The following is a 25,116-nucleotide window of genomic DNA, read 5'->3' on the forward strand; positions in this document are numbered from 1 at the left end:
GAAATTTCCTTTTAAATTCTATCTCTCCATGAGTTTACTTACTTTTCTGGGAGACATAAGCATGTGGCTAATATTCTTAATTCACATTTTTCTTGCATTTCTATGCATTCACAGTGGGAGGGAGATCGTTGTCAGTTCAGTAGGCAATGTTGCTAGAACAGGAAGTCTCTTCGTTATAGTTTGCATACACATTATGGCATAAACTGCAATGCTTCAGAAATAGCTTGCTTCCTTTTCTGTTTCTCTCATTAGAAAGTTGATATATTTGGGTGTTCTCAAAATGGAGATAGAGGCTAGAAGGTAAGGCCTGTGTTCCTGAAACCTGGGCTAGGTACAAATCCCCAGAGCCTTGTGGTTCCAGATTATATTCCTGAGCCAAAAGCAAACCCTAAAGACTTCTCCTTGTGGGTATTTAAGTTAATAAAAGAAAGGCAGCTCTTGTCCTGTTATGAAATTAAAGTGAATGACATGAATAGAATAAACCAAGATGCAATTATAGTGGCTTGATAGGCAAAGATGGCAGAAGAAAGGCGAACACTTTTATCTTTAAATTCACACTGCCTAACATAATAAATAGTACAACATACATAAACCATGGTTCTTACCTTGCCATCCAGTGCCCTACATAATCTCCCCCTCATTCTTTATTTTCCAGGCATACCTGTCTTGCTATTCATCAAATTGTTAAGCATGCAAAGAGTAAACTTTGCATTTACTCTTTCCTCTGTCTGGAACACTCTTCTTTGGATATACACCAGGCTCCCTCCCTGAGTTTTCTAAGATCTTGCATCAAAAGTCATCTTATTAGAAATATCATACCCATCTGCCTTCATCTGGATACTTTCCTTTTTCTTCTGTTCCATGAATTGTCTTTCTTGACACCAAGGCCAGTATCTCTCATTTGACCTACTTGGGGTAATCACTCCAATAAGTCATTATTTTCTATGCTGAATTAACAAAATTTCCCTCTCTACTGCATCATTTCAGTCTGCATACAGTCAAGCTAGTGTTCCCCCATCTGGAAAAAGAGAACATAAATAAACCCCTTTTTCCATCTCGAGGACCTAATGCATAACTAACTTCCCCTTAGATCATGATCTCATTAAAGAGTTGTATATACTCGCTATCTGCTGATTTCGCCTGCCTTGCTCCTTGACTCTTACTTGGGCATATTTTTTATTAATATGTTTTATTTTCTTATTTGTTTATTATCTGTCACTCCCCACTCAATGACATTAACAGTCTCCAAGAAATCTTATGCTTGGAGCTTGGCGCTGTGTCTAGAATAAAGCAAGTGCTTGTATACATTTCTTGAGTGAATGAGTGGCTGAATGCAGACATTTTTTTTCCCTATAAGAGTATGGCATTTGCTTGAAAGAAATGTCCTATTTTTTTGTTGTCATTGTTATTAATAATATAAATTTGGTTGTATTCTCCTTTCTTTGATGATAAATGTAATTTCCATCGCACTTTGTCCCCCAGCTCCACCACCAACCTTCAGCCCTTGAAACTACACAGAACTCCCAGGTGCCTCTGTGGTCCTCAGGCAAGCTCCCCAGGCCATTATGAATGTGTCTGAAATGCTCCTTGTCCACGTTCAGGGGCACAATTTGTAACACATCCCTCTGATGCTCCTGGCACCCAATAATCCTCACAGTGTTGGACTCTTTCACACGGTCTCCACCCTCCTAAGACCTCTAACCTTTCATCCCATTTTTCCCTCATCCTAATTCTTATTCCCATCTTCCTATTTGACTGGCAATGTTGTTGTAATCAGAAGAGAACTTCCACTGACACCAAACAGTGCACCTCCCCGCTTACCTGCACCTTGCCCACATACTCTGGCTTGAGTCTTGTTGCAACGAGTGAGAGCTGCCTCTGCTTCTCACAAGACCAAGGCCAGTAATGTCACCTGTGCCCTGAATCCTATTCCCTCTCTTCTGCCTGAGGGCAGGACTCCCTAGGTTCTTCCCTTTCTCTCTGGCATCATCAGTTTTTTCCCTGTATAGAATCTTCCCCTGATGGCATACATGCAGGTTGCTATTTTCCTTACCAAAACCAAACAAAAAAAAAAACATAAATAAAAACAAAGCCCTCGGACTGCATTTCTTCCTGAAGGTGCCACGCTCTTTCTAATATGTCTATTCTTCCTATACAATATAATTTAAAAGATATCTACACCTGCTTTCTTCAGTCTATTAAAAGAAGATTTCCTCATCTATATCCCACACAAACTGATTTTTTGTCAAGATCACAGTGCCCTCCATGTTGCTGTATCTGAACGTGATTTTACCACTCTCACTTGAGGTGTCAGTAGCATTTGACAAATTATTGATCTCTCTTCCGTAAAAAACATTTTCACTTGGTTTTCAGGACACCACATTCACCTGTTTTTCCCTCCTTCCTTCTAGGCTCCCGTTTTGTTTTTGTTTTGTTATGATTCATTTAGTCTGTGTTTTTTTTTTTTTTTCTCCCAATCTTTAAACTGAGCTCTGGTGTTCAGTCCTTGAACATTTTCTTTTTCCTAGATACACACATTCCACAGGCTGTCACATCCAGTCTCATGCTATTGAATGGTGCTTTTATACTGATGACTTCCAAATTTATGTATTTAACCTGGACTGCTTCCTTGACCTCCAGACTTTCATATCCAACTATATACATTGGCCACTTTCAGTGAGATGACAAATAAGCATCTCAAACTTAACAGGTACTTCATGCAACCTAATGTGCCCCAATCCACCAAAGCCAGCTCCTTTAAAAGCATTTCCATTTCAGTAAAACTTGATTTCTCCTTGGTTGCTGTTCAAGAGAAAATCCTGTTGAGTCCATGTTTAAAACACATCTAGAACTTGACCATTTCTCTATTATACTGGCTGCCCCCACCTTGGTCAAAGTCCCAATTACCTCTGCCATGGATACTTTCAATAGCTAGCTGACTTGTCTCCCTGGTTCAACTCCTGCCCTTCTTCAGCCAATTCTTCCTACAACAGACAGTATTACCTGATAAAACTGTGAGTCAGATCATCTTAACGTTTTTCTTCTTCAACCAGATTTTTGAAAAGATTAAGGGGACCCACGTGGTTCAGCCATCTATTACTCCTCTGACATAAGTCCCTGTGCCCCTCATGTCTCACTCCACTGGAGTCACTCTCACCCCCATGCAGCTTTTCTACCATCCCAGTCACAATCTTCATTCAGGGCTTTTGTACCTACAAATATTCCCACTGCCTGGAATGCCTGCCCCCATCTCTAATTTCACAGGGCCAGTTCCCTCACTTTTCTCAGGTCTTTATTTTCCTTAGTGAGACGTCTTTCATACAGCTTAAAATTTTATACTTCATCATCATTTTATGACCCATTTCGCTCCTTTTCTTTTTTTTCCTTATCAGTATTACCATCTAATATATTGTGTATTCAAGTTATTCATATTCTATTCCTAACTAGTATGTAAGAAATAGTTGTTTTAGTCTGTTCAGGCTGCTATACCAAAAATACTGCAAACTGGGTCACTTAAAAATGACGAAAATTTATTTCCCACAGTTCTGGAGACTGGGAAAGTACAAGATCATGATGTCAGCAGACTCTGTGCCTGGTGAGGTCCCACTTCCTGGTAGATGGCACTTTCTCACTTCTCCTCACAGGGAAGGGTGAGCTAGCTCTCTGGGCTCTCTTTTAGAAGAGCATTAATTCCAGTTAAGAGAGCTCCACCTTCATGTCCTGCTGACCCCACAGAAGGCTCCATCTCCTAGTACCATTACCTCAGGGCTTAGGATTTCAGTGTATAAAATTTGGGGGGTGGGGGTGGGAAACCCATAGCAACCATACATGTAAATTCTATTATATTGCCTGGCATAGGGTAAGTGCTCAAGAAGTTAATAGATTGCTCCACCCAGATGAAAGCTTTTGCCACTCTGGGCAGCTGCTTGAGAGTGAAGAAGCATAGCTCTCCTCCAGGGAGAGAAACCCATCCCTCTCTCTCTTCCTTGTCAGGGGAAATCTCTTTCTCAGGTTAGGTCGAGCGTTTCCTTCCTTTTCTGGTCTCTTTTAGTGTCCAACTCAGAACATCTGTTCAGAGGGACTAGAAACCCCTGGTTTTCTCCCTAACCATACACAAACGCACAGATGCAATGCAGGTAAATATTACCTGAGCCACAAAAGCCAAGACCAGAATCACTCCTGGTGATAAAGGAGGAAAAACAATTCCGTGTGATACATTTATTTGGACGATATATTTATACCAGATTTCAGTTGCTGGATCACAGTGCCTGTGTATATTTTATTTTGTTCATTTTTGACAGATTGCTTATCAGAATGGTTTCAGTTTACAATTCCTCCAGCAATGTATGAGAGTTCCTTTTTCCATACATTCTCAGCCAGATTTTTACCATTTCAATGGGAGCCAACTTAACTTGTATTATGTTAGAGCTTGTGCATCTCTTCACACACTTGTTGGATATCAGGACAATCCTATTATTGAATTACTTATTCAACTCATTTTCTTATTCTCCAATTGGGATGCTTATTGTTTTCTTATTGGTCTGTATAAATATTTTGTAAAGATAGATATTTTCTAGTAGTCTCTTATTTTTCTATAATCTTTGTCTATATATTTCTTTAACAGAAATATATAATGTATAGTGAAATACACATTTTACTCCTTTTCTTTTTAATGTAAGGATACTATTTAAGAAAGTTCCATTTTGCAAAAATATTTTCCTTCCTGTTATTGTGTCAACAGCGTGGTTTGAGCTTTCAACTGCGCTTTTATCCATGTAAGGGCCATCTTTTCATGTGATCCAATGTAAAAGCCCAAATCTATTATCCTCTATTTAGTAAGTATGTCTTACCAATATTATCTAATGAAACAAATCTGTTCCTTTTTGTTTCTCTATGATGCTATCTTTGTCATATATCAAGTTCCCAAATAAATACACTCATTTTCTGAGCTGCTCCTTGGCCCGGCATTGTAATGTTTTTAATACTGTGATTTGGACCATGTCAATCTAGCAGAGCAAGTCAACGGTCCTTGTTTTTTTGTTTCAAAATGAGCTTAGGTATTCTTGGACATTTGTTCTTCTAGGAAATTCTGGAAGGAGCTCATTGCATTCTTCAAAAAGTCCAGTTGGAATTATAATTATGATTTCATTGAATCTATTTGTAGAATAATTTAGGTAGATTGATGTATTTTCACTGTTTTTTTTTTTTAAATCTGTGAACATAGTACATTTCTGTTTATCCTGATCTTGTTTTAATTTCTTTGATATAGATTTAAAATTTAGAGAATTTTCTGGAGACTTGATTTTATGATTCCCAGAAATGATTCCTATCTGCTAAGTTGATCATTCCAGTCAGTGAGGAGGCAAAAGGAATACCAGAAGGAAAACTTTTCCTGAGCATGATTGGCTGAGAGTTGTGCTGCATGTCTAGTGGTTAGGAGCTAGCACAGTAATTGAGAAAGAGGGCTCTGAGGTCAGAGCGTCTGCGTTTGACTCCTGGCTCTACTCCTTACTAATTTGGGCAACAAAGTAACCTCAGTTTCCTCATATGTAAAAAGAATACAATAATATTGGCTAGCTCACAAATTTGTTGTGAGGATTAAAAAATAATTTTGGCTAGCTCACAAATTTGTTGTGAGGCAGAATGAATGTAAAGTACTTGGTACAATGCTTGGATTATGGCAAACATTCAAAAAATCTTAGCTACTAAAAACAGTAAGCATATCAGGCCACAAGTGTCAAGGCCCTGACCTATAGCCTTAATCATAGTAAGTACCTCTCCTTTTAGAAATCAAACCCAGGGCTGGGCACAGTGGCTCATGCCTGTAATCCCAGCTCTTTGGGAGGCGGAGGCGGGCGGATCAACTGAGGTCAGGAGTTCACCACCATCCTGGCCAACATAGTGAAACCCTGTCTCTACTAAAAACAGTAAAAAATTAGCTGGGTGTGGTGGCGCTTGCCTGTAATGCCAGTTACTCGGGAGACTGAGGCACGAGAATCACTTGAACCTGGGAGGTGGAGGTTGCAGTGAGCCGAGATCACGCCATTGCACTCCAGCCTGGGCAATAGAACGAGACTCTGTCTCAAAAAATAATAATAAAAAAAGGCCGAGTGCGGCGGCTCACTCCTGTAATCCCAGCACTTTGGGAGGCCAAGGAGGGCGGATCATGAAGTCAGTAGATGGAGACCATCCTGGCTAACACGGTGAAACCCCGTCTCTACTCAAAATACAAAAAAAAATTAGCCGGGCGTGGTGGCGGCGCCTGCAGTCCCAGCTACTTGGGAGGCTGAGGCAGGAGAATGGTGTGACCCGGGAGGCGGAGCTTTCAGTGAACCGAGATCGCGCCGCTGCACTCCAGCCTGGACAACAGAGCGAGACTACGTCTCCAAAAAATCAATCAATCAATCAATCATCAAACCCAGGCATATCACACTGCCTAAGGGGCTCACCTTCCACCTTATACAAAGAAAATGGGCACTTGTCTCCAGTAACTGTTGATGCCAACAAATATTGTCACCCTTAAGTAGGTATTTACATTAATTTATTACCATAACGGTACATTGGTATTTTTTATTTTTCCTAGTCAGATGCCTGATATTAGTATCTATTTAAAAGGAAAGGCCTGGCTGGGAACGGTGGCTCAGGCCTGTAACCCCAGCACTTTGGGAGGCCGAGGTGGGCGGATCATGAGGTCTAGAGATAGAGACCATCCTGGCCAACGTGGTGAAACCCCGTCTCTACTAAAAATACAAAAATTAGCTGGGCATGGTGGGCATGCCTGTAATCTCGGCTATTCGGGAAGCTGAGGCAGGAGAATCGCTTGAACCCGGGAGGCAGAGGTTGCAGTGAGCCGAGATCGTGCCTTTGCACTCTAGCCTGGCAACAGAGCGAGACTCCGTAAAAACAAACAAACAAACAAAAACAAGGAAAGGCCTAATTTGTTTTCCTTGTCCTAGACTTCTGAGTCTAACTCAGATTTACAAAGGCTTAAATCAAACAGAATGCACTGAAGTTTTCTGATGCTTCTTAGGAGGTATCAACATTTCCCAGCTCATGCTAATTTATATATCTACAGTTCCTTATGATATACAAAATATGTACATCTATTTACTTATTGTATTCCCCAAGATGCATTTTTGCATGCAGATGTTTCATTACGTGGATAAATGAACTAAATTTCAGAGAACTTAAGTAACTTGGCCAAGGTTAAGTAAATAGCAGTGTCAGAATTAAGCCCTGAATTCTGCTTTCCTCACTTTTAATATTATGAACTTTCCGTTTTCTCTTCGGTGTTAGGGAGAAGCATTCAGTACAAATCTTCAGGACTCTAAACACTTAAAAAGGTCCTTCCTGAAATGACAACTGACAGTGAATTCTAGGGTCAATCTGAAATGTGATTTTTAGAAAAAGATCCCAGAGAAATTCAATTAACTGGTAGGGACATGCCATCCCTAACTTGGGCCATATCTACCAAATCTATTTTTAAAGACTGACTTTTAGTATGCCAAACATTCTATACCACTGAGCTCTATCACACAGATTTCTAATTGGTTTGTATGACAAGAGATTGTGATTTAACTCTCTCATATATTTGGAAGGAAAGCTTTTCTTCTCTTCCTTTTGTGATTATACTGCAAATCTCACAAAACCAGCCAAGCCTGAAAAATCCAGGAGCTTATTCTTGAACTCCATGGCTCAATAAAGATGCACAACCTAGAGTTATTTCTGAGACCCTTAAAAATATGTCTTGTGTTGGCTGAAGTTTGACACAGGAGGGCACACAGCAGCATGCCAAAATGATACCGTTTGGATCCTTTATTATAATATATATATTTTTTCTTTTTAAGTCAGACCACACAAAGAATCATTCAGCTAGAGCAAAAGCTCTTCAGCAGATTTCAGAACTGCTTAGGAAACTGTCAGAGTGGACCTATCAGTATGAGAGCCACAGTCAGAGCAAATGCCACAGGGTGTGTTCGACCAGCATGATGAACACCTTCCTTTTCCCCAGATGCTCAGATGGCTGCGTGGCTCGGGGCTGTGTTTTCTGAAGTTCTAATGCAACCCTCCCAAGGCCCCATGAACCTGTTAACTGGATCAGGTTTTGGTGGGTCCTTTCATGAATAGGCAGAAGCACCGGCTCTGTGAATTGGAGGTGGCTTCCTTGCTTCCAAAGTCATCATGCAGAGTGTCCTGATAGCATGGGAACATCTCAAGTGTAGCCAGCAGAGTAGACGCTTCATTTTTAAGCCCTTGCTAGAAGGCAGAGAAAGGGGAAGTTTCTTCAGTGCTTAGCAGTCTGCTCCTCCCACTGATGAATTTTTAATCACACATTTTCCTCCCTTAAGTTAAAATTGATAAAATCTCTATACATGTGTCATGTTTGACAATTGATAATCACGTTGAAAAATAACAATATTGTTGACTATACAAGGCAATTTCTTCAAATTGAGTAATGATGTGATGTGTGTGGTTAACTGTCTCTACCCAGGAAGTGGTTTTATTTAAAAGTTTTGTGCTCACCCCACCCCCCGCCTTTTTCTTCCCCCAGTACTGAAATTAAGCAGCATCCAACACAGGCCTACTCTTACGACATGTGACTTTACTGTTTTCCGTTTTTGTTGAAAGAGTCATTAGCAGTTAGGAGTTGATGGCAGTTTCAATAACAGGTCATTGCCGAGAAAAGGTAAGTTTTAACTTTATGTTGTACATGAAATTTAAACTTGAACATGTTTGGCAGAGTTTCCTACGTTTTGGTGTGAATGTACAAACATTTCTACAAAATATGATGCTTTTACCTGTGCTTAAAACATGGACTGGTTTCCTTTGGCGTAGAAAAGAATATTCTTTACATATTTGCAGCTGTCAAATTCCAATGTCTCTTACTAAAATATTATAATAATAAGATGATTTGCTAAGATATTGTACTAAAATGTTAAAGACAGAATAAGGTATACAGTTTTAGTTTGAAGTGCATTTAAAAATGACTACTAGAAAAATGTGAGACTTTGCACCTTTAACCAACTGTTTTATAAAAATACGTATTGTTCAACATCCAAATAAGGAAAGAGAAAGAGGCATTTTATAACAGTGAGAAACAGCTTGAATTTCAGTGTGAAAGATACTCACTCTAAAGCATTGTATCAATGTTAGCATTAAAAGCCCTTAAAAGGTTAATATGTAGCTAATTAAAAAGCAAAGAGATTTTAAAATGTAAAGGAATACTGTCTATCATGACACTTGAAAATTTTTTTTCTAAATTTCATTTAAGATATAGGGTGAAATGAGGGTAAGTTTCTAATTCATAAGCAAAATTTTACATTTAGAAAAGAAGTCACAGCTGATTTCATTAAAGGTTACTCTGAGAAGAGAGGCAAATTAGAGGTATACTTTTGTTATTTATGTAATTATATAATTTTCCTTCTTTGAAATATTCCAAAATAATAAACCTTACAAATGAAAAGGATTTGTTAGTCATAAACAGACGTAATTTCCTTTTATATTGACTTCTTGCTTTTACAGAATGTCTTTGTGTGCTGTAACATGTGTGCAGAAAACATCAAAATATTGCTAATCTCAGAGACAAATACCTAAAATAAATCTGACTGTAGATTCTTGAAAGAATTTTAATAAAAGCCCAAGATATGATCCATTCTTCCCTAATATTATTTTTATTGTGCTGTTGGATGGGATAAGTGATGGCCCCCACAACACCTATTTTTTTGTGTTATTAAAGAATGGTTACAGGGTTGATAAGTGGCAACAATTTTCTTTTCTTTTATTGTCTTCTATTGAAAAACACACATAAATGTTTTTTGACATGGTCAATTTAGTAGGAAATTATTAGGCATACTAGTACACTCCATTTCAAGACCTCTTCAATTGTCAATACTGAAGCTATCTACTTGTTGACTATTAAAATGATCACAGAAAAATAGAGATTAGAACTTGGTGTTCAATACACTTTTTATTGTTAGAGTGTAAGAAGACCTTGGTAATATGTATTTGCTTTGATATTCTGATTAGATTTTCAATTTGTTGCATTTCCTCACAATGGAAAGCATTATTTAAATCTGTCTTCAATATTGTGGTTCTGAACCTCTGCATCTATAGAAGCTGTATAATTCAGATAATTTTGGTTGATATGTTATTACTTTATTTCATTTTATTATAAAAGAATATCAAATGAATAAACACATGCAATACTTCCATGTTAGCAAGAATGAATATGCAGATAAACATCTGGAATTGGAGAAAAGTCCATGAAAATTTTTTAAACTGTTTAATGCTTTTAAGAAACAAATTCACTGTAAAAATGAGTAGTTTCTTGCAGAAACTGTTAAGTTAAAATACACATATTTTATGGAATATGTGTAAAATTAAGAATGAATTGAAGTGAACTTGATGAAACTGTTAAATTAAAATACACATATTTTATGGAATATGTGTAAAATTAAGAATGAATTGAAGTGAACTTGATATGAATTTAGAAAGATCAATGAGTAAAGATGATAGGTAAATTAAAATACCTTCAGAATTGTTTGTAAAATGCAGTAATGTACAGACCAAATTTTAAGACAGTTAATTGCAAATAAGTTACTATAGAATTCTATTACTTTATGTGTTTTAAGTGGATGAGTCAGAAACAAGTTTTGATGAAATGAAAATAATACACAATATTTTATTTGGAAAGTCATATTAAAGCTGATTTGCTCAGAGAATGTCGTCCTTTTCCACTTGGGGCCAGCATTCAGCAAGATTCAGAAAGGAGAAAATCTTTCCTTGATATTCCTCCTGTTGCTCCTTTTTAATACTTTCTTCTGGAACAGCCTGCTCTGCTCCTAATTTAGAGTCTCATAACCTTGGTACCTAGAAAGATAGACCCTTCCATTCAATGGCTCCTTCCAATCACTTGAACTTTTAAAATGTACTCATCCCATTTTCCAGCACTTAGGAATCTAATAAAAATAATCCACACTTATAGGAGAAGGCTACAGAGCTTTGACTTCCTAGCCAGGCCTCCCTTTCTCCTCCCAGTGGAATTTCAATATGTTCTTTCAGCAGACAGGGCCCAAAGGATTAGCTAAATGTTGGATCTCAAGTGAGGATACTGATGCCATGGTAAATGGTTGCGGGAAGACTTTAGAGGGAGAGTGTTTTGTTAACCATTAGTCCTGCCTGTGATGTTTAAACACAGAATTTCTGAAAGTGTCTCATATGAAGGATCTATCCCAGTGATGTATCCATTTCTTTAAGATATTCCTGAATAAAGAAACGCCTTTCTTGCAGCAGGTAAAAAAAATAATTGCACTACATTTTCAGGCAATTTTGATATTCCCATACACTTAGAAATTATTTAACATAATTAGTTTTTAATAGCTGAATTTTTAAAAGTTATTGAACACTCTGCATTTAATTCTTTGGATACCAAAAGCAAATTTTTTACACTGTACAATAAATGCTACATAATTAGACTTTAAAATGCCCTTGTAAGTATTCTAAATTTCAGCGTAGAGTGGGCAAATCTTCTTTGTTTGCAAATGATAGAAAATGAGTTCAAATTAGCCTAGGCAAAATAGATATTCTTTTATGCGTGAAAAGTCCAAGGACAACAAAGTCAGGAATGGCTGGATCCAGGAGCTCACACAGGATTATTAGGAGTAGGTCTCGTTTTTTTTCATTCCTCAGCTCTTCTTTTCACTGTGCTGTAAGCAGTCTCTAGTGGAAGCTCTCACAAAATTGTTAAGCTACTACTGATCCTTTCAACAAACTGTGGGGAAAGAATGCCTTTCCCCGATCACCACAGCAAAGTGTCAGATTTAGATCTGATAGGACTAAATTGGATCACATGACCATAGCTGAACAATTACTGAACGTGGGTGCAGACAGCCTGCATGACCATGCCTAGCTCACAGGCCCACTCCTGCACTGGGGTGCAGCATTTGGACTCTCTGCTGAAAACAGGAGTTTCCTGATGTGGAAATTAAAATGCTTTCCCCAGAAGAAAGGACAAAAGCCTCAGAATTCTACTACAGAGTCACATATGGTCCCATTTTAAATAATCATTATTTCCCAACTTCTTCAAATTCCATAATTGTATAAAAATACAGTTTTAATTTAAAGGCAGATCTCACTGAAACATGAGTTTTAATTAAACTAAATTTAAAAATATTTTTCAACAGCTACTGTATGTTTGACAACTCCTCACAACATTTGCCTTCTAAAAGCTTGTAATCTAGAGTGACTATTATTTTAATAATTATGACGCAAATAAAATTTTTCAAGTACCATAAGAAGATACAGAGAACGCTCTATTAGGGTTCAGAAATTCATCCAGCATTTTTGCATCCCTGTTATTTGCCGGGCCATAAACTAGAGAATTTTGTAGGTGTTGTATCATCTGATCACATACTTTCAGGAAGTTCTTGACAGTTTTGGAGGAAATTTTTGTGTAGTTTTCAGGGAAATCTAGCACTGGGAAGATGAGAAACATTGCAAAGGACAGGAAGGAAATGTGTCAAGGCACAAAAACATTGAGTGTCAGAGAATTCCAAGGCAGTGTGAATTCTCCAGTTTTGTTAGATGGAAGTATAGTAATAGGAGGTAAGGCCAGAAAGATAGTGTGAGATCATAAATAGAGTGGACCTGGATATAAGTAACGACAGGGTTCTTGAGCAGGGGAAATACATAATTGGATGTCCACACTTTTACATCTTGATGGGTTGTCTATCTAGGGTCAGGATTTATTTGTTTCTTCCATTTATCTCACTGTGAAGTGACATTCTCTTTGCAGAAGAGTTTGAGGTCAGTGGAGATATTTCTGTAAGGACAGGCACTGACTTATCTGTTCAGGTGCCTGAGGTTCTTATTCAGGTTATGGTTATAACCATCTATTTCTTTCATTTGATGAAGACCTTTTGTTTTGTTTGCTTTTAATCCGAGAATAGATGATATAGCGAGATGGTTCAAAATCAACAAAAAACCTAAATACAATGTTTTTAGATAAATTATTTCTTAAATTTTTATTTCTATCTATCCCATTTATCCCCATCTTAATCCAACATAACCACTTTTCATATGTTTTATATATTTTATACTTCACAGTTTATGCAAAAACCATATATATATGCACATCTATGTGTGTATGTATATAGCATAACTGCATGCACCTCTCCACTTTGCTTTTTTTCTTTTAGAAATATAGATTAGAGATATTTTATAATAAAACTAAGAAACTAATTCTCTTTTTTACAGCTATATAATATTCCACTGTATGGAAATATCATACTTAATTTAACCAGCCTCCTGTAAAAAGATTGATGGATGTTTTCAAGTTTTTCTAATTCAATGAATGTCGGTGTAATTGTTTCCATTCGAAAATCTATCTATCTATCTATCTATCTATCTATCTATCTATCTATCTAATCTATCTATAACAAATTTCCAAAAATAACATTTATGAGACAAAGGATAAAATAATTTTGATAGTTGTTGCCAAACTGTCCTTCATGTTATTGGTAACTTTTTGAACTTCCACCAGCACTTAATGAGAATGCGTACAGAAGCTCCATTGCTTTTTCACGGGATTGCGTTGCTGAGCTTTTCAGGTTTTGCCAGTCTCTAACAACTATATCTCAACACAGTGTTATTGGTATTTCTGCTATTATGGTTAAAATTGATTTTGTTTTTAAAAGATTAAAGGTCGATTTGCTTTCCTTATAAGAAAATGTATACTTTCTCAGCTGTATAACTAAAGACAAAAACATTAGTGACTTTAGTGACACTCAAGCCTTGGAGTGAGATGTCAAAGGAAGCAAAGAACTAGAGATAGCATATATAAATTGCTGTATTCCTTTTCTTTTCTTTTTTTGAGACCGAGTCTCTCTCTGTCGCCCAGGCTGGAGTGCAGTGGTGCGATCTCCGCTCACTGCAAGCTCCCCCTCCCGGGTTCATGGCATTCTCCTGCCTCAGCCTCCCGAGTAGCTGGGACTACAGGTGCCCGCCACCACGCCCGGCTTTTTTTTTTTTTTTTTTTTGGTATTTCGAGTATAGACGGAGTGTCACCGTGTTAGCCAGGATGGTCTCGATCTCCTGACCTCGTGATCCGCCCACCTCGGCCTCCCAAAGTGCTGGGATTACAGGCGTGAGCCCCTGCGCCCAGCCTAAATGCTGTATTCCTTTTCTAAAGCTTGAAATAGACAGTAGCTTAAAGGGTGATAAAGTGTGAACGTTCAAGTGAAGGAGGAGAAAAGGAATGAAAATAAAGAAACCCAACAAGGTCTCAGAGGAGACTAAGACAGATGGGTATAATTGCTAGCTCAAGTAGATAAATTAACCTTAAACAGAAGAGAGAGCACTTTAATGAGCGTGAATGTAGATTAATTGAATATAAATAAGATCCAGTGAGGAGAGGAATTTGAGGGAATACATGCTTCATAGTTTCTATCTTTGCTTAAATGGTAGGAAAGTTCATCTGATGAAAGTATTTTCTACATGTCAAAAACTGGACGGAATATCTTATTTTAAAACTTGTCCCTGATAGTAACACACAATACAATTGTGGATTTTGCAACTTATTTTTTCTCTTTTGCTGGTTATTAGTCCAATTCAATTCAACTCCATAAATAATTTTGAACTCTAAGTATACTATGTTGTCCTAAGAATTGCTGGAGACGCAAATAATTAGATATGCTACTTAGCCAATGAAAACAGTTCAGTAGGTAAGAGGTAGACAAAGATAAGGATCTAAATATCAATTATACATGTAAGTCCGGTGTCATAGAAATATTATAGAATATACCATTGACAGAATCCCAAAGGTCTCCATTTTGCCAAATCTAATAGCCATTTATGTATCTTTATATTACTCACTGTCTGAGCTGCATTTGATGCTATCGAACACTCCTTCCCTCTTGAAACCCTCTTTTCATTTGACTTCTGAGAAATGTTTTTCTTCCAGTTTTCCTCCAAACTACCTGAATGCTCTTTCTGTGTCCTTTGCTAACACTACCTCATCATCCAGCTCTCTAAATGTTGGAATGTCCTGAGATCAGTCTTTGGATTTCTACTTGTCTTCTAGGTTTATTCCTTTGTGATTTTATTTAGTTTCATGACCTTAAATGTTATTGATATACTAATTAGATTTCAAGACCAAACCTTTTCTCTTAGCAATAAAACTGTAAATACAATTGCCCATTCATCATCTTCACTTGAATGTCTCATAGAGACATCAAAATGAGTATACAGTACTCAAAGCAAATCTCCTAATTACTGCCCACCTGTCCCCAACCCAACTTGCTTCTTTACTTTTTGTCTCCACCTTAGTTAATGACACTATATTCATCTCTCTTTTCAGGACAAGAGTCTAAGAATTACCCCCTGATTCTACTCTTTCCCTACTACTTCCTACCCAAAGTTTCATCTAATTTATCAGCAATAAATAGAGCCTGTAAAATATAAATTTGGTTTTCATTATACTGTTCACGTGACTTTTCTCCATAATGGTCCTTAAGGTGTTATACCTTTTTTTTTTTCAGGCTAATAGTTCTTTTATTTTTGATATTTTTGGTTGCTGATAGAATGACTTTTCTCAAAAAATCTTGCTAAGTGAATACAGCACAACGTGACACTTGGATGAACATCAAACTTTAGACAAAAGCACACACACCAATTTACTCTCTGGTTTCAAGTTAGAGAGAATATCAAGAAGCATATGAAACAATGTTGGTTTGTATATGTATGAATTAATTCAAGAAGGTTGAAGAGGTGGCAACGTTGACAACCGTTTAGTCAGGCTTTATATTTGGGCCCCCCAGGTGACTCCTGTGCTGTAATATATTATTAAGTATACTTTGAGGACACAAAAACCGTAAGTCTCACAATCCTTAAAAATATTAGTGAAGAAAAAGATATAGAAAAAGGAAATGTAATAAATAAAAACTTCTTTTATATTACATTTTATTTTCAATTTGTTTTCTTTCAAATTGTTGCTGTGATGTACTTGAACCCTTTTTTGTGGTTCTTTTGATATATTTTTATACTTAGAAGTGATTATTGGAAATCTTAGGCTCTTATTGAATAGCTTTGTATTTCATGGGAATGAATTAGACATTAAGCAAGAGGTATAGGTACATCAGAATATCCTGAATTCAATCACTTCTTTCTACTTCCATTGCTGTTACTGCAGAATTCTCCTGACTCTTCTCCCTGCTTCTGTCTTCCCCACAATAGTCATTGACCAAGGATAGACAGAGTGGCCTTTTGAAGACTTCAACCATGCAAACTCTTCTACTATAATATTCCAAATTATTTTCTATTATACTTCAAATTACATTCAATCTCCTCCAAGGCCCTCTTTATCTCATTACTCTGCTTTTGTTTTCCTTCATATTAGTTTGGATATGGTATTTATTATTTATTTTTCAGCGTTTAGTAGCTATTTTCACCTTAGAATGGTCCATGAGAGTATTGACCTTGCCTGTCTTTTTACTGCTAAATACCTAGAACCTAGAACAAAGGGTAGGCATATAACATCAATAAGTATTTGTTTAGTCAAAGGATGCATGCCCTAAAGATTGACTTTGGGCTATAGAATCAAGGAAGACCATCTGGAGATGTGTGACTTTTCCTGGTCTAAAAAATAGGGTAATTTGGGAGAAGAGAAGCTAGAAATATATTTCAAATAAATGACACTATATGTACTATATGTATGGTATAGTTTTAGTAAGTTGGCAGTGATGAAAGGTTGGGTTAGAATTCTGTATCCATTATATGCTTCTGAAAAATGAAACAAATAACCCACCAGCTGAAAACATATTGCCATAAACTGATGAGAAACAGCAACTACCTCTAAGTATTTAAATTTTAAGCAATTTTACTAAACTGTGGTATTAAAATTGACTAATTTTATGTTCACTTTAAATCCATTTCCTAAAAGAGTCAAAACAGGACATCTTTTTAAAAGAGCTATGGAAGGTAGAATGCTCAGGAAATTGGGTGCTGAGTCAAGGGAAACTTCTGTTTCTGTTCATTTATCTTTCTGCTTTAGTTAATTTCATGTTAGAATTTTAAAGACTAAAAACTGAGCAATGGAACCCAAATTCAGCTCTCTGCTAAATGCACTGGGGAAATCAAGCAATCTGAGCTTCTGTATAATATCACCTATTCATACTTTGATGGTTCTCCTAAAGTAGAACATTAAAGGAAAAAATATATGGTGATTACCTCAGTGGTGTCTCAAGCACTGTGGTAAGTACTATAGTGTTACCAAAACAAGACAATATTACCTTATTCTCAAGATGTTTACAGTTGCTTGAGAAATTCATCATTATAAATTATTAGAGTGAGATTCTTAATAATTATCATCATAGCTATGACTTATTCTGTGTAGACTATGGGACAAGAATTTTACATACCTAATTGTGTTTGGTAACCACAAAAATCATGTAAAGGGGTTTGTATCCCCATTTTAAAGATAAGGAAGCTAAGGTTAAGAGATTAAATACAAAATTTACAAAGCTATTTGGTAGGCTGGGTTATGATTTGTAGACAGATCTGCGTAATGCAAAGTCCATGTTATTTCCAGTATGCCATGCTGTAATTTTGAATCCTGTTAAGTGTTAGCAGTTAAGCATTGCTGAACTTTATTCATGAGGCCCTAGAGTCTAAAAGGCTCTAAAAGAATCCTGCTTTGTTTGATGTCTAGAACAATGCCGTCTGTAGGAAACCTGTTGTTTCTTCTCTGCATATATTGGCTATGCAGAGGCGCTGTAAGACAGGTGAGGAAGAAAACGTTCTTTTGCCTTGGTTTTTGCCATACTGCAGGTGTCTTTCCTATTTCTCTTTTTCTGGTCTTCTCTGGATTCTATGTCTCCTCCTGACCCTTAATTCTCAAAAATTCCTTCTTAGATCCACCTATCCAATATGGTAGCAACTAGCCACAGGGGACTATTGAGCACTTGAAGAAGGGCTAGTATAAATTAAGTGTAAAATAAACACCAGATTTTGAAGATATCGTACAAATAAAGAAAATGTAAAATATTTAATTAATATTTTGGGATTTAATCATGCTCAATTGATTACATATCCAATTGATTACATTTTGAAGTATTGGGCTAAATAAAATTATTAAAATTAATTTCATCTATCTCATTTAACTTTTCCAATGTGGCTACAGGAAATTTTTAAACTACATGTGTGGCTCATATTATATTTCTAATGGATGCCACGGCTGTAAACCATCTTGTTTTTGGCCTCTCTTTTGACATTCTTATTATTTCAATTTCATCCCTGAAATATGGTCCTTAAATTTCTATCTTTAGCCTTGGTGTCTTGGTCAAAATTTTCCCTTATTTCTAATTGTCACTTGATACTTCCTCTGTGATGTCCCATCAGCAGGTTAAACTGATTATGTCCCATATTAACTCCATAGCCTCTCCCAAGGGTTATTCTCACCTTCCTTCCAATTTTGATTACATCTCTACTCCTGAAGTCATATTTATTATTAAGTGACATGATATTCATATCATGTATTCCATACCACTTATTCCATACATCCAATCAATTGCCATATTCAAACAGCATTTATTCCTTTCTTTCCATTTGCACATATTGTCATGGTCACTAATTGGTCATCTATTGAGTCTTATCTAGATTATGGCAAAAGAGTCTCATGCTTTTATATTGCTATTTCTCTTGCCTCTTTATTTTGCTTCTTATGAATGTCTTTTAAGGCTTTATGGTGATAGTTGGGTTCGAGTAATACAAGTAAGAATGTCTATCATCTATTTGTATTCTATTTACAGTTTTAAAAGTTATTTTGCGTACGTTATTTTACTTGATAATTCTAGAAAGTCAATGAGAAAGTGGGAGCTTTTAGTAGACTTCATAGAAAAAGGCAATGAAGCATGGGGAAATTGAATTGTGGGAGGACACGGAAGGGTTAGAACACATTTCAGGTATAACCATTAAAACATTACTTTTTCTCAAATTCTAATCCGGAACTGTTTTCTTTCTTACAGAGATAGAATAGGTATTAAAAGCACAAGCTGGGAAGTCAGAAAAAATAAAATTCAACTCTGAGCCCTACCACTTGCTAGATACTATATATTATTTTGGGCAAGTTACTTAATCTTTCTGAGTCTGAGTTGGCTCATCTATAAAATGGTGAGATTCCTCCCAAAGAAAAAAAATGAAATGATGTATTTAAAAATGTTTACCCTGCATGAGGCAAATAGCAAATCACTTTACAAAGGTTAAATGTGGTGGTAAGAGTAGAATTAGGAATTGTTTTAGCAGGTCTTGAATCAAAGAGTGACTTTTTTTTTTCCTTCACTATGATGTAAAAATCATGCTAGGATAATTTTGGTTTATTTCGATTCTAAGTATTATGATAAAATTATGAAACTCATCAAAAGCAATTTCTTGCTATTAGTTTCATTTTCTCAATACAGCTGTGTGGGGGAGTATAGCATAGCTGTGTGGGCAAAGGGAAGAAGAGATAACTGTTTTCTTGTTTGTTTACCAATTTTTGGTTGATATGGAAATTTTCCTTCAAGCAGCTCAAGATGTGCCCTCACCAAAAATACCCTTTAATTATGAAGTATCAACACTTATCATGTAAAACAATTCAAAAACAGGTAGGTCGTTGACTCTTAGGCCTGAAATGAAAATGAAGCAAAGAAAAACGGCAGACACGAGGAGAGAAAAGAAAGTAGAATTCTCTTGGTGCACTTTTATTTTAAATCTAATTTTTTTCATGGAGTGGTAAGGTGATAAGGTAGATGATCCACAAGACAGATCTACTAGGGTCCTAGAAAAATGAATCTGAGAAGGAAACATATAAAAGGAAACTAGGAAGTCCAGAGTGTAGGTTGCTAACCCAGTTAAGAAGTCTTTAGTCTTTTTTCTTTCTTTCTTTCTTTCTTTCTTTCTTTCTTTCTTTCTTTCTTTCTTTCTTTCTTTCTTTCTTTCTTTCTTTCTTTCTTTCTTTCTTTCTTTCTTTTTCTTTCTTTCTTTCTTTCTTTCTTTCTTTCTTTCTTTCTTTCTTTCTTTCTCTTTCTTTCTTTCTTTCTTTCTTTCTTTCTTTCTTTCTTTCTTTCTTTCTTTCTTTCTTTCTTTCTTTCTTTCTTTCTTTCTTTCTTTCTTTTGTTTCACTTTCCTTTGGGGAAACCAACTCAGGATTCCATATATGTAGATTGAGTGAATATCCCAACTCAGTCCTAATTTTGAAAGCAATTTTGAAAGCAATTTTGAAGTTTCTACCCTGAGAGCAAGAGTGACAGAGGGGAATCCATGTGCCGACAAATGCTGGGGGAGATAAGCAGCTGTGGTGCTGTCCACAAAGAGCCTGCTGTATCTGTATCCTATGGCCAGCTGGCACTGAGCTTTAGGTTTGAAGTCTGGCATTAGCAAAGGGGATTAGCAAGTGGGCAGTAGGTTCAGGGTGGGAAACCAGCTTGACCAAAAATCTGGAGACCAGTCAGCATGGCAGATGTGCAGAGTGTACACATTCTGGGGCAGGGATGGGGGAAGGTGAAATGCAGTGATCTGACTTCTCCTGACCATGATGAGCTGTATCATGCATACTTCTGGCAGCTTTAGATGTGGAGAGGTAAGCAGGAAACACAGGAATCCAACAACACTTGGGACTTGGAGTCACAGCCATTCTAATCATGGTGGCAAACTTGAACATACTGGAAATGCTTATGGCCTGTGGGAGTTCAAGGCAGGGAATTTCAGACAGTGCTGGATGAATATACCAATTTCAGTCCTAATTCTGAAAGCAATTGGTATTAGGGCATTGAATTAATGAGAGCAAGGCATGGGACCAAATGTCTATAATGTCCTAAGTACAATACAGAACAACAACACTGACAAATATGGTGTCTGACTTTAAGGAGCCCACAGTCAATTTAGGCAGAAGAGACACACAGCTCAAATAGAGAACAGAAACCAAATATAAAGCAGGATGTAATTATCTGCCTAAATAGAATAGAAACAGTAAAGAAGGCAGAGAAAAGAGAGGGAGGAAAAGGGGAACTTGCTTAGCAAGAACAAAGAGCACAGCACAATACCCTACTCGTTGTAACTAATGTCATGTTGAGAAAATTGTAAGAATAAATGAAGTAATGCTAATGTTTGACGATCCTCTTTCTAAAGCTGTAGTACAACTGCGAATGCAAATGCAGTCTCCTGGTTCTGCTCTTCATTTGCAATATTACCAGCTTAGATTTAAAAATAATGAAATACTGAAAATAATATTGACTTAATATGCAGCGTGATCACCATTCAACCCATACATCAGAGGAGCAATGTTCCTAGGGGTGATTGACACTACGAGCCACAGTCAGGAATGTCTCCAGGCCAGTCGGCATATCTATACAAGATAAGTGGGTAACAGAGGATCTGTAGAGAAGCGGATGTCTATGTGATGCCTTGTCTGAAGGATGTAGAAGCTGTCCACCGAGGGCTGTCTCTTACCATACATACCTGGATCAGTTTGCCACATTTTATGAATTTTCAAGAGAAGACATATAGACATCCTTTTCTGATTTTTTAAAAGTAACAACCCTCATTTTTCAATTGGAAATTGATTCAAAACATTCCAAAACATTGTTCAGGCCCAACAACATATGTCTGTGGGTTGAATTTGGTTGGCAGTCTGCCGATTTTCCACCTCTTCTTGAATTTATAGCTGCTCCTAAAAAAGCAGGAGCAGAGGGTAATGATTAGAGAGAACTGGAGTCCTTCAAATAACTTCTGTATATGCAATAAATCCTAATAAATATTTAGAGACTGACTAGAGCATTAGATTATTCTGTGAAAAAAAAAACATCCATTTATGTATAGCTTCTTCATAGCTTCTTCATTTAGGTCCTTGTTGTGTCTGTCTAGCTTGCATGACTGGGCTCATTTTCCTAACTTGAAAGAACAAACTTTCTTCTGCTGCCAACCCTCCCCAAAGCATTAAAAAAAAATCATTAAAAGATGTCTCTAAAAGTTTAACTTGACTAAGTAATAGCAAATACATTTATCTTTGCATCAACTGTTATTTTTGAATGACATGATGCAGGGTATGGATCAGAATGTGTGGATGTACTGTTGTAAGGGAGATGAAAGAGAAGTTTGCATACCTTGTGTTGTGATAATAACAGTGGCAACCATTTAAATACACATACATGTGTGCATGCTCTCACACACACACACAAACACACACACAAGAAACCCACCAGTGAGTGCACAAGATGGGGAAATGTAGCTGGGGCTTGGTTGCATAACCCATTTCATCACATGTTTTCTCCTTTAATAGATTAGATTCTCTGTCTCAGACGTGGTTATAACAAACGATATAAGTAAATAAAACAAGATGGAGAGGAAAAATGTTCAATAATTTTTAAATTAAATGGATAATTCTCTCAACCATTTAATACCCTAAATATTTATGCATTTTTTTACATTAATGTGTCCAAGCAAAAATCCCTGTATTTCACTTTGTGAAGCACCTAAATTTAGACAGAAATTTGGCTACAGTAATTCGAATTACAGTAGCACCCAATTAACTGGAACCTATTAGTTATATCACATATGTAACCATCTCCTCCTCTGCCTCTCACCTTGTGGAGAGAGGCCTGGCAACTATACCTGGAGGAAGGAAAAACAAATTAAACTTGTTTAAGTGGAATATCTAGCCCCCCAAATAACTCCTAGATTAAGGTTCTTGAAAAGGCAGTTGAAGCACTTCGAGAGACCAAAGGCATGAAGAGAACCTTCAATTATTCATCCTAGAAAGAAGAGGATACATTTTAAGGTTTACAATGAACATGGTATATTGTATCTCTTATCATCAAAGACAAGGATTGAAAACCTCAGTAAAAATTTTCAATTTAAGTAATGTGAACTGTCAAATATTTTTTCACTATTTTGATCATCTTGGCTTCTTGAAAGGAAGCCTGAGGATATAGTATTTTGTGGAATATTTTTTTTTTCTCCACCAAACTTCCTTTGGTCTTTATCAAGGAGAACTACTTTCTTTTTTTCTTTTTTTTTTTTTTTCTCCCTCAGACAATTACTTGAACCACCTCAGGGCTAAATCATCCACCTCTGGAAAAAGAAATAGAAAGCCATCAAGAGACTGGAACCAACTGCACAGTAATAAGAGTACATGCTAAGTCATTCTATGCAGAACTTACTGCAGAAAGCAATGGAACTGAAATTGAATGGGCATTCCCATACACTAAATTTTTAACTTTTATTTCAGTTCAGGGATATATGTGAAGGTTTGTTACATAGATAAACTTGTGTCATGGGGGTTTGTTATACAGATTATTTAATCACCCTGTTATTAAGCCTAGTACCCATTAGTTATTTTTCCTTATCATCTCCCTCCTCCCACCCTCCAAACTCCAGTAGGCCCCAGTATGTGTTGTTCTCCTCTGTGTGTCCATGACTTCTCATCATTTAGCTCCCACTTACAAGTGAGAACATACAGTATTTGGTTTTCTGCTCCTGTGTTAGTTTGCTAAGGATAATGGCCTCCAGTTCCATCCATGAACCTGCAAAGGACATGATCTCATTATTGTTATAGCTGTATAGTTAGTATATGTACTACATTTTCTTATCCAGTATATCATTGATTGGCATTTAGGTTAATTCTGTGTCTTTGATTCTGTGACTAGTGCCTCAATGAATACATGCATGCATAAAGGGATGATTTGTATTCCTTTGGGTATATACCCAGTAATGGGATTGCTGGGTTGAATGGTATTTCTGTCTTTAGTTCTTTGAGAAATCGCCATACTGTCTTTTACAATGGTTAAACTAATTTACACTCCCACCAACAGTGTACAAGCATTCCTTTTATGAACTATTTTTTTAAGTGCTGAAATCGATGTTATTTTACTCACATTTACCAAGTTCATAATATACATAAGCAAATAAAAAATAAAAAAGCACTCTTACACTCAAAGTTGTGCATTGACCCAGATTGCCTAGGATCTCTTTGGGTATTTCTTTTATGCAAAATACTTTATTTTCCAGCAGTATTTATGACTGAATGTTGGTCTGGTTGACAAAGTACCATATTTTAATTAGTCTTAAATAGAATATTTACAGCACCATTTTCATGCACCTATGTGTCTATGTATCTATTTACTTACCCACTTAGCTACCTACTCATTTATCTCTCCCTATTTCCAACTATGGACCATACCCCTCCCCCTCACCAGCATATTCTAAAGTGAACTTTCATTCCCAGGAAAATTAATTAGAGCAGTAATATGAACAAATGAAGATAGCAGCAATGGGCTGTAAAACTAAGGAGACACTATAGTGATGAGTAACCATTTTAGAATAATGCACATATAAAATTTAAAAATAACTTATATAACCCTTTATAAAAATAACTTTTTAAAAAAGGGTGCAGCTGAATCCCTTAGGGATTATGACCAAATATGCAGTTTCTCAGCCTCTTCCTCATTCTCCTTAAATGGGAATATCTGTGGAAGTTTCCATTAAGTCTGCATATTTAATAAGCTCCACACATTGACCATTGAGAATTACTACTTAGCATGTGCACATCCGGAACTGGTTGAGTTATTTCTGACCCTTACTCTCAGGTGAAACATTAACTTAATACAGACAATCTTTAATTCTAGTGGAATGGGGTTTTGTGGATTCAACAATAAATTATAATGAATGATCTCATCTTTTGGTCTGGGCTTGTGATGTACAAATCAAGTGCATTCCCACCTTATTTACACATCCCAGCACTTCAGTGGGTCACCTCTTCCTCACTGGGCATTTGCTTTGTCCTTGACCACAACTTCCTTTGCTGGTAACCTGGTCATTCATTGCCTCACTCTCTTGCTAGGTTTGAGGTTCTACCTTTCTATTGCCAATCTCCTTTGTGGGTAATTGAGCTAGACCTGAACAAATAGCCGGAATTGAGAACTGTGCCACCTAGCAACAAACCTCCTAGTTGATAACAATCCGCAAATCTGAACTTCTCAGTATTCCCCCGCTCAGATTGTCAATGACTGTTTCTACTCACCTGTTGTATAACTCTTCCTATTCAACTTGTATTCCCAGTTGCCAATATTTACCTAGATTGTGACTGCA

The 25,116-nt window shown here is 36.7% G+C and overlaps 1 protein-coding gene across 1 annotated transcript in view; it reads left to right on the forward strand.

The window, feature by feature from the left end:
- The first annotated feature begins 8,576 nt into the window (after positions 1–8,576).
- ARHGAP15 (Rho GTPase activating protein 15) overlaps positions 8,577–25,116 on the forward strand; it is a 629,252-nt gene continuing 612,712 nt past the window's right edge. The window contains exon 1 of the mRNA NM_001258096.1: positions 8,577–8,686. The gene's annotated coding sequence lies outside the window, so the exon portion shown is untranslated. The remainder of the gene's footprint in view (positions 8,687–25,116) is intronic.

Source organism: Macaca mulatta, chromosome 12 (genome assembly GCF_049350105.2).
Source record: "Macaca mulatta isolate MMU2019108-1 chromosome 12, T2T-MMU8v2.0, whole genome shotgun sequence".
NCBI classification, from domain to species: domain Eukaryota; kingdom Metazoa; phylum Chordata; class Mammalia; order Primates; family Cercopithecidae; genus Macaca; species Macaca mulatta.